Below are 15,028 nucleotides of genomic sequence, written 5' to 3'. Positions count from 1 at the left end.
TCGGGATGGGAAGTGAATCGAAACTATAACTCTGAGAACTCTGTGACCTGGGGCTGGAGGGAAAGTGATCGGGGAAGATATCGAGGGAAAATCTAAATACGTATGGAAATGATATAGGGAAATAATGAAATAATTTGGGAAATGCGGCAGTGGGTAGGGCAGTATGTGAAGGGCGAGGAACAGTCACCGGTCACATGGGAGACCCTCCAGCGTCACGTGATCATATTTTACCGCAGATAGGCAGCATTTGCGGGGTTGTTTCCGTGGCCCCGCCCACCGCCTGTGCCGCATGAAGCACAGTGCGCATGCTCACATGCCCGAGCAAGGCAGTGATGTTTTTTTCGTTCTTTGTGGAAGTGGGTCAGCGGTGGGTCCGGGTTCGGGATCAGGATCCGGAGGGGGTCCTCGCCCCCTTGGACGGCGAGCCGGAGACGGATTATTCTCTGCGGGGCAACACCAACAATTTCCCTTCGGTGAGTATTGAAGCCGGTCCCGAGCGGGGAGGTCTGACGTTGAGCAGTGACTTAACTTTCCCGAACTCAAACAAAAGAAAATCTGCAGTTGCTGGAAATTCGAGCAACGCGCACAAAATGGTGGAGGAACTCAGCAGTCCGGGCAGAATCTAGGGGAAGAATACAGTCGACATTACCGGCCGAAACCCTTCGGCAGGACTGGAGAATAAAAGATGGGGGTGGGGAGGGAAGAGAGAAACACAGGGTGATCGGTGAAACCTGAAGGGGGAGGGGATGAACTTCCCGAACTGGCGGCCTCGCCTCGCTTCCTTCACAGAATCTGCCGGGGTCGGACAGGGTTGTGAGACCTTCACACCGAACCGTCTGAGATGAGCCGCCGCTCAGCCCCTGGTGTTCTGGTCCTATTAGCAGGATGAAGTAAAACATATTTCTGTATTGTTACTGACAGAGAATTGTATAATTTGTGTTCCGTGTGTTATCTGAATGTACTTGCCTGTGATGCTGCCACAAGTCAGTGTTTCTCTGTACCTGTACCTTCCCGTACTTGTGCACTTGGCAATAAATTCAACAGGACCTGAGAAATCTCAGTGATATTTGATTAGTGATGATCATCTTGGCAGTTCGGTAGGTCGAATGTATGCGACAGTACACTGTTAAATGCAAAACCCTGAACAGTGTTAATGATCAGAGGGATCTTAGACTCCAAGTTCATCGCTCCCTGAAAGAGACTGCAGAGATTGATCGGGTGGTTAAGAAGGCAAATGGCATGGTTGTCTTTATTAGTTGAAGCATTGAGTTCAAAAGTCGGGAAGTTGTGCTGCAGCTTTATAAAACTAGTTAGACCACATCTGGAGTGTTTCATACAGTTCTGGTCGCTCCCATTTTCGGAAGGATGTCGGGGCTTTGGAGAGGGCGCAGAAGAGGTTTACCAGGATATTGCCTGGATTAGAGGGCCTGAGCTATAACAGGAGGTTGGACAAACTTGTGTTGTTTTTCCGGAGCTGTGCCGGCTGGGGTGAGACTGGATAGACGTTTATAAGATTACCAGAGGATTAGAAGCCATGTCTCAGAAAGGCAGCGTCTATTATCAAGGACCTCCAGCACCCAGGGAATGTGGTTTTCTCAATGTTACCAGCAGGTAAGGAGGTACAGAAGTCTGAAGGCTCACACTCAGTGATTCAGGAACAGTTTCTTCCCCTCTGCCATCCGATTGCTAAATGGATATTGAACCCTTGAACACTACCTCACATTTAAAATATATAGTATTTCTGTTTGTTGCACGATTTTTAATTTATTCACAGTGTTACGTACCCCGTAACTGGGTGTCTGACCAGCAGAGAAAGAAGAATACGTTGGAGTCTGGTGGTACCAAACTAAAGGTGTTTATTAGTAAACTACACAATACACTATCAAAATTGCAAATATACATATAAAACAAGTTAGCAGTAATAAACCTAAAAGTGTAGGAATAATAATAATAAATAATAAACACGCTCTATCGATGTCTAGGGGTAAATGAATTGTCATAGGAAAGTATAGAGTTCAGTTCATAAATGCTGAGGTGGTTATGGCTGTTGTATTGAAATCGTTGGAGAGAGAGTGAGAGCGAGCGAGATGTAACAGCAACAGCTGCGGCAGGCAAACCTTTTGTGGCTTTCTTAATCCATCATATCGTTATGGCCATTCAGTTATGACCTCTCCCTCCTTCAGCTAGACCATTCTTCTGTGGTGGACTCATCACTCTGGCATGAGTGGACACACACACACAAGCCCCCACTGGCCCTGCTGTAACACTGTGAGCTTTACTGACCGATCTCCTGGTTCGGTCTCCGAAGGTGGTGTCTGAAGGGTGTCTCTCCAGACCTGCCTTTTATCCCCACTCACGGGGCCTCAGCTATCCATCAACTCTGAATGACCGTGTCCATCAAATCAGGCCACTACTGCTATCACCTGAGGAATGTTAAGGAGCAAAGTGAAGTCCTTGTAGTGGAAGGTAAATAATCCAGGAAGAGTCATTATACAGTAAATCAACAGTCTCTCTCCCCCTCTTATCTGTAGCAGATGTTCTTGCCTGGGCTTTATCTCAGTCTTTCATGAGCAGCATAACAACAGCAATAGTTCGTAGTTCTCAGGAGGGGGGTTGGGAATGGTTAACTCTGCACCCCATTGTCCATCAGGTCTGTTCATCACTCATAACAACAGAAACATAGAAAACCTACAGCACAATACAAGCCCTTTGGCCCACTAAGTTGTGCCAACATGTCCCTACCTTAGGAATTACTATGGTTACCCATAGCCCTCTATTTTTCTAAGCTAGTTTTTCTTTATTTTTCTCCAGTGTCTCCAGGTACCTATCCAAAAGACACTATCATACCCACCTCCACCACTGTTGCTGGTAGCCAATTCCACACACTCACCACTCTCTGAGTAAAAAACTTATCCCTATCATTTCCTCTGCAACTACACACGAGCACCTTAAACCTGTGGTGTCTTGTCATAACCATTTCAGACCTGGGGAAAAGTCTCTGACTATCCACACGATCAATGCCTCTCACCATCTTATACACCTCTATCATGTCACCTCTCATCCTCCGTTGCTCCAAGTAGAAAAGGCCGAGTTCACTCAAACAATTTTAAAAAGGCATGCTCCCCAAACCAGGTAACATCTGTGTAAATCTCTGCAACCTTTCTATGGTTTCCACATGCTTCATGTAGTGAGGCAACCAGATTGAGCAAATTGGGGTGTGACCAGCATCAGATATAGCTGCAACATTACATCTCGGCTCCTAAATTTAATCCCGCGATTGAGGAAGGTCAATGCACCATATGCCTTCTTAACCACAGAGTCAACCTGCGTAGCAGCTTTGAATGTCCTATGGACTGGGAACCCAAGATCCCTCTGATCCTCCACACTGCCAAGAGTCTTACCATTAATACTATATTCTGCCATCATGTTTGACCTAACAAAATGAACCACTTCACACTTATGCTGGTTGAACTCCATTTGCCACTTCTTAGCTCATTTTTGCATCCTATCAATGTCCCGCTGAAACCTCTGACAGCTCTCCACCCTATCCACAACTCCCCCAACCTTTGTGTCATCAGCAAATTTACTAACCCATCCCTCCACTTCCTCATCCAGGTCATTCATAAAAATCATGAAGAGTAAGGGCCCCAGATATATGTATACTGTAATTGATTTAGTTATTTTTATTATTTTAATTAGGGTTTTTTTGTTCTATATTATGTATTGCATTGAACTGCTGCTGCACAGTTAACAAATTTTCTGACACACGCCATTCATAATAAACCTGATTGTGATTCTGAGTGGACTGATGATACATTTTTCCTGGGGCTTGAAATGTCTGATACATTTCAGGTGAGAGGAGATCTGAGCGGCAGGTTTGCTTCTTTCCACAGTGGTGGGAGACCCCACTGGTCACATGATCACATTTGCCCCTCCCATTTAACAACAGATGGGCAGCATCTGCCCATCTGTTTCTGAGGCACTCACTTCGCGCATGCTCTCTGTCTCCGGCTGGGCGGTGTTTTCATTTCCGCTCAGTGCTGAAGTACTTCATCTGTGGGATTGGGGAAGGGTCCTCATCTTCTGGGTGGGGGAGCCAGGGATCTGGATCACTGTCTGCGGGCCGAAGATATTGCGTTCCCATTGTTGAGTATTGAGACCAGTCCCGAGCAGGGAGATCCATTGTTGCCCGTGAGCCCTGAACTGATCACTAATTACTCATTTATTTTCCGATTAACTGGGCTTGTCAAAAATGTGTGGACTTCACTTAACCTGCATTGAACGATTCAAACCAGGAGCCCAGGCTGTCTATTTCCGCAGAGTTGAAATGGAAGTCCCGCCAACAGGTCATGTGAGGCTGTGTGCCGCAGATCTGCCCCGCCCTCCGCTTTGTGACGCAAGATCACATAGTGTGATTTTCGCCACTGTGTTCATTAACTTCCCTGAACTCGCCTCGTTTCCTGAGGCTGCTCACATTTGTCCTTGAGCTTTCTGGCCGTTGTGTCTTCTCCCGGACTGGGTTGGGTGAGAAAGGAGAACGTTCCAGGTTGTGGGGATCTTTGATTTCACTGCCTGCTTTACCGAGGGACTGGGAAGTCTCGGGGGGAGAGTGGTTTCTGTGATGTGCACGTGGCCAAGTGGTTAAGCAATCTGAAGGTCATGAGTTTGAGCCTCAGGCCAGCAGTGCGTTGTATCCTTGAGCATGGCACTTAACCATACACTGCTCCTGCACGTTTATAGCCCAGATGGATCAAATCACCTAATCCTGTTCCTGTGTCTTATGTATTACCATGACAGAATAATGACTCCTTCTTATCCCATATTGTTTTGTGATGTGTGAGGGACAATAAAAGATTGTTCACTGAGATGATTATATTTGGCTTCAACATTTAAATTTCAGTGAGTTTTGTTCTTAGTAACATTAAGCAGAAATGTTTGGTTCTCCTTTTCATTGTTAATGTGCTTCATTATCTCTCTGGTTAATGCTAGACCTGCAGTGAGAGGTTTATTGGAAGAAAAACCCCAACTGCAAGCAAACCATGGCTAAAGATGTGGGAATAGCAACAAGTGAACTAGCCCGAGGACTGAGAGCATCAACTGGAGAGAACACCTCTGAATCAGCTGACTTGGAGTTCCCAGTGAGTCAGTGAGGAGGAAGTTTGGTGAGTCTCATTTACTCAAACACTGGTCCTTTATACATTACATACCTGTACAATAGAAGGTGGGAAATAGTTGGTGAGACTGAATGTGCCCAGAAGAACCATTTATGCCTCTGTCAGACACAGTTGCAATCACACCAGTTCTGGTAATGTGCTTCCAGCAGCCCAGCCCTTTAAAATCACTCGCATTTTGTGGAAGTCAGATCTGGATAAAATGGTGGAAATCGGGCAGAATCTCAAGTTGCTGGAGATCTGCATTAAAAACTGAAAATGAAGTCATCGTGACAAAATGTTTTTAACCTGAATTGTAAAGATTGTTCCTCTCCCCACAGGTGTTCCTTACATGCTGAGCAGTTTGGTAATTCCAATTTCTTTTTATTATATTCACTCTGGATTGGTTTATGTTTCCTGAAATGTACCGGTTTTAATATGGACATGGAAATGGCTCACTCTGTGATAGAAGAACAGTAAAGTAACCACAACTTTCCCCTGCAAATTACCCTGGTACCAATTAGTTTGTTATTCCTAGAAATGTGTTCAGTACAGTTGCTGCGAACAAGGTTTACAAAAATAGTCTCAGGACTGTTCGGCGTTATGTATGAGGAGCATTTGATGGCTCTGGACCTGTGCTCAATGGAGTTCAGAGGGACGGTGGGGGTGGTGGAGGGATGTATGGTTAAGTAAACCTACCAACTGCTGAAAAGCCTGGATACAGTGGACATGGAGAGGATGTTTCCATTAGACTGTGATCTGACAGCACAGTCTCGGAATAAAGAAGCTTCCCTTTAAAACTGAGAGGAGAAGAATTTTTTGGCCAGAAGATGTCTGATCTGTGGAATTTGTTGCCACAGAGGCTGGTTGAAGCTGCCATTTGGGTATATTTATGACAGCGATTAACATATTCCTGATTGCTGAGTAGCTCAGGGTTACAGGAGGAAGGCAGGAATATGGTGTTGGAATGAAAATCAGCTGTGGTTAAATGGTGGGGCAGACCAGATGGATCGAATCATCTAATTCTGTTCCTGACTGAATGATGGCTCCTCCTTATCCCGTATCATTTTGTGATGTGTGAATGACAATAAAAAAATGTTTACTGAGATCATTATATCAGCCTTTGTTCTTAGTAACATTAACCAGAAATGTTTGGTTCTCCTTTTTATTGTTATTGTGCTTCATTATCTCTCTGGTTAAAGTTAGACCTGCGGTGAGAGGTTTATTGGAAGAAAAAGCCCAACTAGAAGCAAACCACGGCTGAAGACGAGGGAACAGCAACAAGTGAACCAGCCTGAGGACTGAAAGCATTAACTGGAGAGAACAGCTCTGCCTCAAGAGACTCGGAGATTCCATTTAATCAGTCAGGAGAAAGTTTGGTGAGTCTCATTTACTCAAACTCTGATCCTTTAGACATTACATACCTGTATACGGGAAGGTGGGATATAGTTGGAGCGAGACTGAATGTGCCCAGAAGAACCATTTATGCCTCTGTCAGACCCAGTTGCAATCACTCCAGGTCTGGTAATGAGCTTCCAGCTTCCAGCCCTTTAAAACCACTCCTATTCTGTGGAAGTCGAATCTGGAGAGAGTCACTCAGAGACTGTATAAGTACAAATGCTTTGTTCCAAGCACCTGAGGCTTACTCAGTTGGTCACTCAGACAGACACAGTCGATGACTGTCCCCACCCAATCCACTAACTGACTAACAATTCCCCTTACACCACAGATATATCCATCCAGATACTCCCCACGCAACACAGGCTGGAGCCAAAGATATTTACTACATGACCCGCCCCTATAGACAAGTTACAGAACAGTCATAATGGCTTCCAGACACAGAACAGACTGAAGCTGTCCTATCTCTTCGCATGAGTGCACATGGAGATAAGCATCCTGAAACCCTAGCTAGCTACCCTCAAGAAGAAATATGGCTCAGCATGGCTTAGCACATCTGTTGATCATCAGCAGTTTCTTTCAGAAAAACAGGCTGCTATTGTTTAATGAAGTGTTAACCCTTTTACATACTTTATCATTCCATCTTTTAGATCATTACATGATCAACAAAGCAGTAACTTTTTACAGAGAAAGCAACTGAGTACAGCTTTGACTTCTCAGTGGGTAATGACAGTGTACAACAGTAATTATAACAAAGATATGTACAACTATTAGGCCATAATGCAGTATCATGCCCCACATATTACCAAACAGGCCTTCAAGATCACCGTTTCGATCCTTCGGTGAACCCGTGTAAATCCTGCCCTACTTTCTTGATGCTGTCAATCTCCTTTGCAGTGTGCTCGAAGAGGGATGTAATGTTAGCAGATTCATCAGGGATATAGGTTCAACATTCTGTGTCAATAATAGCACAGGTTCCCCCTTTCTCAGCTAGGATAAAATCTAAAGCCATACAATTCTGTAGGACTGTTTGTCATATTGCAATAATTTCAGTGGATATTTCTGTTACTTGGGCCTGTGTTTCTGTCAGGGCCCCTGCAGTATTGTGGCCAGCTCCTCAAGTGCTGTATCCAAATTGATTATCTCTCATGAATTCCCGGCTACTCCATAGGAGAGAAAAGTAATCATCCAAAATCAATCAGTCTCAGTTGTTCCTCTCGGCTGCTGGGCACCTGCAAGTATGGCCAGGATGCATGTTTCCCAGGACAGGAAGTTCCGTTTGGTGGGGGCCTGAGACACCTTTCCTCAAAACACTGACAGCCACAGTCATCTATGACTGGACCACAGGTCCTCATCTCACTTCCCCGGATGTTATTTGAGAAAGCCAAGGCTGAGAGTTCCTCACTCTGGTTGAGCGGGATTACTGAATTGGAACCATAGTTTTACCATGCTGTGGAATTTCAGCACAAACCCAGCAGGCCCCTGGTTCTACCTGTTTGGCATAGGTATGACAGAAAGACAGAAATGTGTTAACATGGGGGCCCCCGGATGCTGGGGTGAGCCCTCTCAAAGACATAAACATGAACACCACTAACAACCAATACATTTTCCATTAGTCCGAGAGAGACCTTCTACTCAGTTCCTTCAGTAACATGTTTGGCACCTAATGATGTATCCACCGAGATTGCCCCTTCAGTTTCACACCCATGTGAGTGGTCGGCAACACCTGATATGGTCCTCTCCACCGAGGTCCAAGATTCCCTCAATCCCAGTTGTTTGTCAGGAAAAAAATATCCCTGGTTCCATGGTGGGATAGTCACCCCACTCTGCAGAGTAGTTCTCTTCCTTGTAAGCCTGTCATACCTGTGAATGTATGCTTGGAAAATTTTGGTTAGTTGGCATATATATGTCCCCATGTCTTCCCCTCGGGTATGAATATCCAATTTTGCTGGTAGACTTTCTGGGAGCAATGGTACACAAGGTCTTAGTCCCCAGGGTGTCTTCATGGGCCATCCATAAATGATTTCAGCTGATGACAAACCTGTTTTCCCCTGTGAGGTAACCCTCATATGGAACTGGGTAACGGTAGGACCTTCAACCGAGTCCAGTCTCCACTGTTAGTTTGGCCAATTTACTCTTCAGAGTACCATTGGCTCTCTCCACTGTGCCAGCGGCCCGTGGGTGGTGTACACAGTGGAATTGTTGCTGGATAGCTAGTTTGTTACGTATGCCTTTGTTTACTTTCATCACGAAGTGTGGGTCATTGTCAGAGCTCAACATCTCTGCCAGGCCGTACCTGGGAAGTATTTCCCGTAATAATACCTTCACAACAGTCATAACAGTATTATTGGCAGTTGGAACAGCTTCAACCCATCTACTAAACACATCTATAATAACTAAGCAGTATCTATAGCAATGTACTCTAGGCAATTCAATAAAATCAACTTGTAGACACAAAAAGGTCCACCTGGCAAGGGAGTCGTACCCGGTGTGCAGGGTACAGGTTACCAACCATTCCCTCCTTTCCCAGGTGTGTACCATTATGTATATAATCGACCAGTATTGGTAAAAACTGTGTAGGAACACAAACCTGTCCCACTTGGGTGATCCAAAAACCTAGGTCGTGGTCCTTCTGGCACCCCCATCTGGGACCACAGTTTTCACTCCTCCTCAGAGGCATCCCCCTGAGAAGAACAAAACTCGAGGTAGCTGTAGAGCGGTGAGTAAGTTGTTTACAAAGGTGGCATTACTAATGGGGTGGCCAGAGGAAGTCAGGAATCCCCATGTTCCCAGAGAGCCCCGTAGTCATGTACAATTCCAAATGCATAACGGGAGTCTGTGTAAACGTTCCCACTTTAGTCTGTTGCTGGGATACAGGCACGAGTCAGAGCAAACAGCTCAGCCTTCTGGGCAGAGACAGCTGCTTCAAAAGAGGCTTGCTCAATTACTTCACTGTCCATCACTATCGCATAGCCAGGATATCGTTTTCCTGCTGGATCCACAAAGGAGCTTCCTTCCTCATAAAACGTTGCCTCGGGATTGAGGGGATATTGCTAAATGGATGGGAGAGTCTGTCCTTCTTCTGTGGTGATCCAGACAGGGGGACAGTTGGTGCGACAGATTTCTTGGCCTGAAATTACAGAGATGGGATACAGCATCTTGGGATTGGACACTATTAAAAGGTTGTCTTACCAGATATCCCGTCTTCACCTCAGACTCCTTCCCGTATTAGACTAGACCCGCGGCCAAGTCTTGCCAGTCTCCCTTGGTGCTGGAGGCTTGTTTCGTTAGGGTGTAGGCCAGGAACCCTGGGCTCTTTGGCTTGATCCCAGGGCAAACACTAACAGTGGTATGGGGAACCACCAGTTCTGTCTGTCGCCAAAGGAAATCCGGAAATTCGGCCAGTAATGCAATACCGTCTCTTCCTTTAACCTGTCTAATCACCGTGACTGGGAAATTCTGTCCATCGAGGGGTGCATAATATTGGCTTTCCTCAGTGGCGCACCCCGTAGGGTCAAAGCACAGAGTCACATGAGGGTCGGCTGCTGGCAGAAGGAGTGGAGTCTAAATTAAGTGCCCTCCACTTGGGGTCGGAAACTGGGGAAGCTGTCGGTTGTTCACCTGTCAAGGGTGACAGCATTGTCTGTGCAAAGAATCTCGACTTCCAACAGACAGAGCAAGTCTCTCCCTGCTAGATTACACACCCCCCCCCCCCCCATCTGGTGGTGACTGTAAATGAAACCTCACACTGGCTCCCCTGGAATTCCACCTGCAGTGGCTGGGTACGTGAATACGTACGTTCCGTGCCTTCGAAACCAGACAGAGTGATTATAATGTCTGATAGCTGGAATCCCTTTTCCAATACTAGTTCCTGATCGAGAGTGGTTGTGGTTGCCTCATATCAATCATAAACGGAACTGGATTTCCAGCAACTTGCAATATTACATTGGGCTCTTCCTGAGGGTTGGCACTCATGGTTGGAAGCATCTTCTTGTCAGTTTCCAAACGGGTTGTTGTCCCTACCTGTCCTGTGCTAGGTTTTTTCTCCCATTTCTGTTCCTCAGATATAGCCCGCTCGCGTCCTTCTTCCCGCTGAGCATATTCAGCTTTAATATTAGTTCCCTTCGGGGTTGATCGAGATTCGAAAGTTGGGTCCTAATGATATGTCAAAGCTCGTCACATTTGATTTCGGTCATTGTCAGTCCAATCCATATTATTTGTTTTAATCATGTTGGCTAACTTAGTTGGTAAGCATTGGAGCAGTAGGGCATTGAACTGGGGGAACAGATTCCCATCATTAAAGTCTTGGTCTCCTGCAAAGGTGCCGTAGCAGGCCACAAATCGCTCTCAATAGTCTGGTCCTGATTTCCCAGCCTTATGTTTGCATTCAGGTACTTTAGTGATGTTTACAGGTTGCTGGAGAGCCCTTTCCAAAGCTTGAATGATTTGGTCCATCTGTTCATTCTCATTATGTTTTCCCGCCTGTGACTGCTGATAGGTTTGGTATCTCAATTCTGCCTTCAATTTCCACCCCTCATCAGCTGAGAGAATCATGCAGCAGAGACCAAATAAATCTTGCGGAGTCACATTAAACTTTTGTGTAGTACTGTGGACACACTGAGCAAACTGTGCTGGTTTTTCTTTTCTATCTGGGGCCTGATTCATGATCATTATCATTTCTTGAGGCTTCCAGGGTGCATACACAGGAATCACTGAGGGCTGTCCCTCCTCCTAATCCTAGGGGGAGCGTTTGCTACTGTTGTTCAGGAGGATTGAAACTAATGTGGCAGGGGGATAGGAACAAGTGCAGAGAGACAGAGGGGTGCAAAATGAGAGTAGAAGCAAAAAGTAGTAAGGTGAAAAGTAAAAGTGGCAGGCAGTCAAATCCAGGGCAAAAATCAAAAAGGGCCACTTTTCAACGTAATTGTATAAGGGCTAAGAGTGTTGTAAAAACAAGCCTGAAGGCTTTGTGTGTCAATGCAAGGAACATTCGTAATAAGGTGGATGAACTGAATGTGCAGATAGTTATTAATGAATATGATATATTTGGAATCACAGAGACATGGCTCCAGAATGACCAAGGATGGGAGCTCAACATCCAGGGATATTCAATATTCAGGCGGGAAAGACAGGAAAGAAAAGGAGGTGGGATAGCGTTGCTGGTTAGAGAAGAGATTAACGCAATAGAAAGGAAGGACATTAGCCTGGAGGATGTGGAATCGATATGGGTAAAGCTGCGTAACACTAAGGGGCATAAAACGCTGGTGGGATTTGTGTACAGGCCACCTAACAGTAGTAGTGAAGTTGGGGATGGCATTAAACAGGAAATTAGAAATGCGTGCAAAAAAGGAACAGCAGTTATAATGGGTGACTTCAATCTACATATAGATTGGGTGAACCAAATTGGTAAGGGTGCTGAGGAAGAGGATTTCTTAGAATGTGTGCGGGATGGTTTTCTGAACCAACGTGTCGAGGAACCAACTAGAGAGCAGGCCATTCTAGACTGGGTATTGAGCAATGAGGAAGGGTTAATCAGCAATCTTGTCATGTGAGGCCCCTTGTGTAAGAGAAACCATAATATGGTGGAATACTTCATTAAGATGGAGAGTGACATAGTTAATTCAGAACCAAATGTTCTGAACTTAAAGAAGGGCAACTTTGAAGATATGAGATGTGAATTAGCTAAGACAGACTGGCAAATGATATTTAAAGGGTTGACAGTGGATAGAAACATAGAAAATAGGTGCAGGAGTAGGCCATTCGGCCCTTCGAGCCTGCACCGCCATTCAGTATGATCATGGCTGATCATCCAACTCAGAACCCTGTACCTGCTTTCTCTCCATACCCCCAATCCCTTTAGCCACAAGGGCCATATCCAAATATAGCCAATGAACTGGCCTCAACTGTTTCCTGTAGCAGAGAATTCCACAGATTCTCCACTCTCTGTGTGAAGAAGTTTTTCCTCATCTCGGTCCGAAAATTACAAAGAATAAATGTGATGATAAATAGTGAGAAAAATAATATTAACCCTCCCCCCTCCCCCCTTAAACCTTATCTAAAGAGAGAAAAAAAAAGAGAAAGATTGCCTGGATATCAGAGGATCCCCGCATGCTCCATGGAGTTCAAAATAATTTTAATATTTATTTTTACTTTCCCCAATTACTTTATAATTTTATCTTCAAAGGACCTATGTATTTAATCCTATCTTTTGTAGGTATGGGAGCCAAATTTTCAAAAATATATCATATTCATTTCTTAGATTGTATGTAATTTTTTCAAGTGGAATGCAACTATGTATTTCATCAATTCAACAATCCATAGTTAAATATAAATCAGATTTACAAGTAACTGCGATAACTTTTTTGGCTACTGCCAATGCAATTTTTATCAATTTGTTCTGATACTTATTCAATTTAAGTTTCGGTATTGTCCCTTCAATGTCTCCTAATAAAAATAATACTGGACTATGTGGGAGTTGTACTCCAGTAATTTGTTCCAATAAAAGTTTTAGATTTATCCAAAATGGTTGAATTTTAAAACAAGACCAAATAGAATGTAAAAAAAGTACCAATTTCTTGATTACATCGAAAACATTGGTCAGACATATTTGAATTTAACCTATTTATTTTCTGTGGTGTTATATATAATTGATGTAAAAAATTATATTGTATTAATCTAAGTCGAACATTTATTGTATTTCTCATACTATCAGAACATAATCTTGACCAGTTTTTTCCATCAATTTTAACATTCAAATCAAATTCCCATTTTTGTCTTGATTTATGAATTCCTGATTTAATTGTCTGTTTTTGAATCAAATTATACATACAAGATGTAATTTTTTTAATTTTACCTTTTTGAATTAATATTTCTATTTCACTAGATTTTGGCATCAACGTTGTTTGACCCAGCTTTTCTCATAAATAAGCCTTTAATTGAAAATAACAGAACAGAGTGTTATTTGATATTTTATATCTATTTTTTAATTGATCAAACAACATCAATATACCTCCTTCAAAACAATCACCTATATATTTAATCCCCTTTTGGAACCAATTATGTAAAAGTTTATTATCTATTCTAAAAGGAATAAGCCTATTTTGAATTAAAGTTCTTTTTGCTAATAAAGATTTCTTTATCTCATCGTCCATAGTTACCTTATTCCATAAATCAATCAAGTGTCTTAATATAGGAGATTCTTTTTTTCCCGTATCCATTTAGATTCCCATTTACATATATAATCTTCTGGTATATTTTCTCCTATCTTATCTAATTCTATTCTAATCCATGCCGGTTTTTCTTCATCAAAAAAAGACGCAATAAATCTAAGTTGATTTGCTTTATAATAATTCTTAAAATTTGGAAGTTGTAACCCTCCTAAATCAAATTTACATGTCAATTTTTCCAATGATATTCTTGACATCTTTCCTTTCCAAAGAAATTTCCTTACATATTTATTCAGTTGTTGAAAAAACTTCTGAGGTATTTGTATTGGTAAAGTTTGAAATAAATATTGCAATCTAGGAAATATATTCATTTTTACAGCATTAACTGTACCTATTAATGTTATTGGTAACATCATCCATTTATCAAGATCCTCTTTTTTTTTAATAATGGCAAATAATTTTGTTTATATAAATTTTTTACATCATTATCAACTCTAATACCTAAATATTTTATCCCGTTTATTGACCATCGAAATTGAGTTACTAATCGACATTGATTATAATTTCCTTTGGTAAGGGGTAAAATTTCACTCCTTTCAGATTTTCGGAGAAGGACTTCTGAGAATCGGAGCAAGAGTGAGGCGGAAGCCATTTTGAATTTTACCGGTTTTCATCTGAGTTGAGAGAGGCGGGACTGTGCAGGCGTGTGATGTCGGGCAGTGAAGTGCGGGAGATTTAAAAGGAACACAGCCCAATACAGTGGGCAGCGTCATTGCGGGCAGTGGAGTGAGCCGGGAGTAGAGTGGAGGCCTAAGGGCTTTGGCTCAACGGGCTTCGGCAGAACCGGGCGAGGCGAGGAAGACCGGAGCTGCAGAGCTCTCACAGCTAGTTGCTTGGTAAGTATTGGTAAGTAGTCCTGCTTCCTTTTACACTTATGACTTTAAAAGTATTGTTAAATAGTGTGATAGTTAGCTGTATTGGGGCAAAGGGTTCTTGCATAACTAATACTAGTACATTAAATTAACTGTATAGCATGGAGCAGGTGATGTGTTACTGCTGCGAGATGTGGGAACTGGTGGACCCCATTGAGGGACACGGCGACTACATTTGCAGCAAGTGTTTGTTGCTCGAGGAAATCCAGCTTCATATTGATGAGCTGCAGTCCGAGCTTCAGACACTGCGACACATCAGGGAGGGGGATAGTTACCTGGACTCTGTGTACCAGGAGATAGCCACACCTAATAGATTAACTAATGTAGATTGCAGTCAAGCACAGGATGGTGTGGCTATGAGTGAGGCAAGTAGGGGAATCCA

General features: G+C 43.5%; 1 long non-coding RNA gene across 1 annotated transcript; it reads left to right on the top strand.

The window, feature by feature from the left end:
* The first annotated feature begins 328 nt into the window (after positions 1-328).
* Positions 329-14,721, top strand: LOC140722462 (uncharacterized). The gene is made up of 4 exons (XR_012097626.1): positions 329-473; positions 4,990-5,162; positions 6,353-6,529; positions 14,315-14,721. It is a non-coding gene; the product is annotated as an uncharacterized lncRNA (long non-coding RNA).
* Positions 14,722-15,028: the final 307 nt, after the last annotated feature.

This window comes from Hemitrygon akajei, unplaced genomic scaffold, assembly GCF_048418815.1.
Source record: "Hemitrygon akajei unplaced genomic scaffold, sHemAka1.3 Scf000077, whole genome shotgun sequence".
Classification (NCBI taxonomy): Eukaryota; Metazoa; Chordata; class Chondrichthyes; order Myliobatiformes; family Dasyatidae; genus Hemitrygon; species Hemitrygon akajei.
Note: the sequence above shows the minus strand (reverse complement) of the source record. Positions and strands in the feature narration are given on the sequence as shown.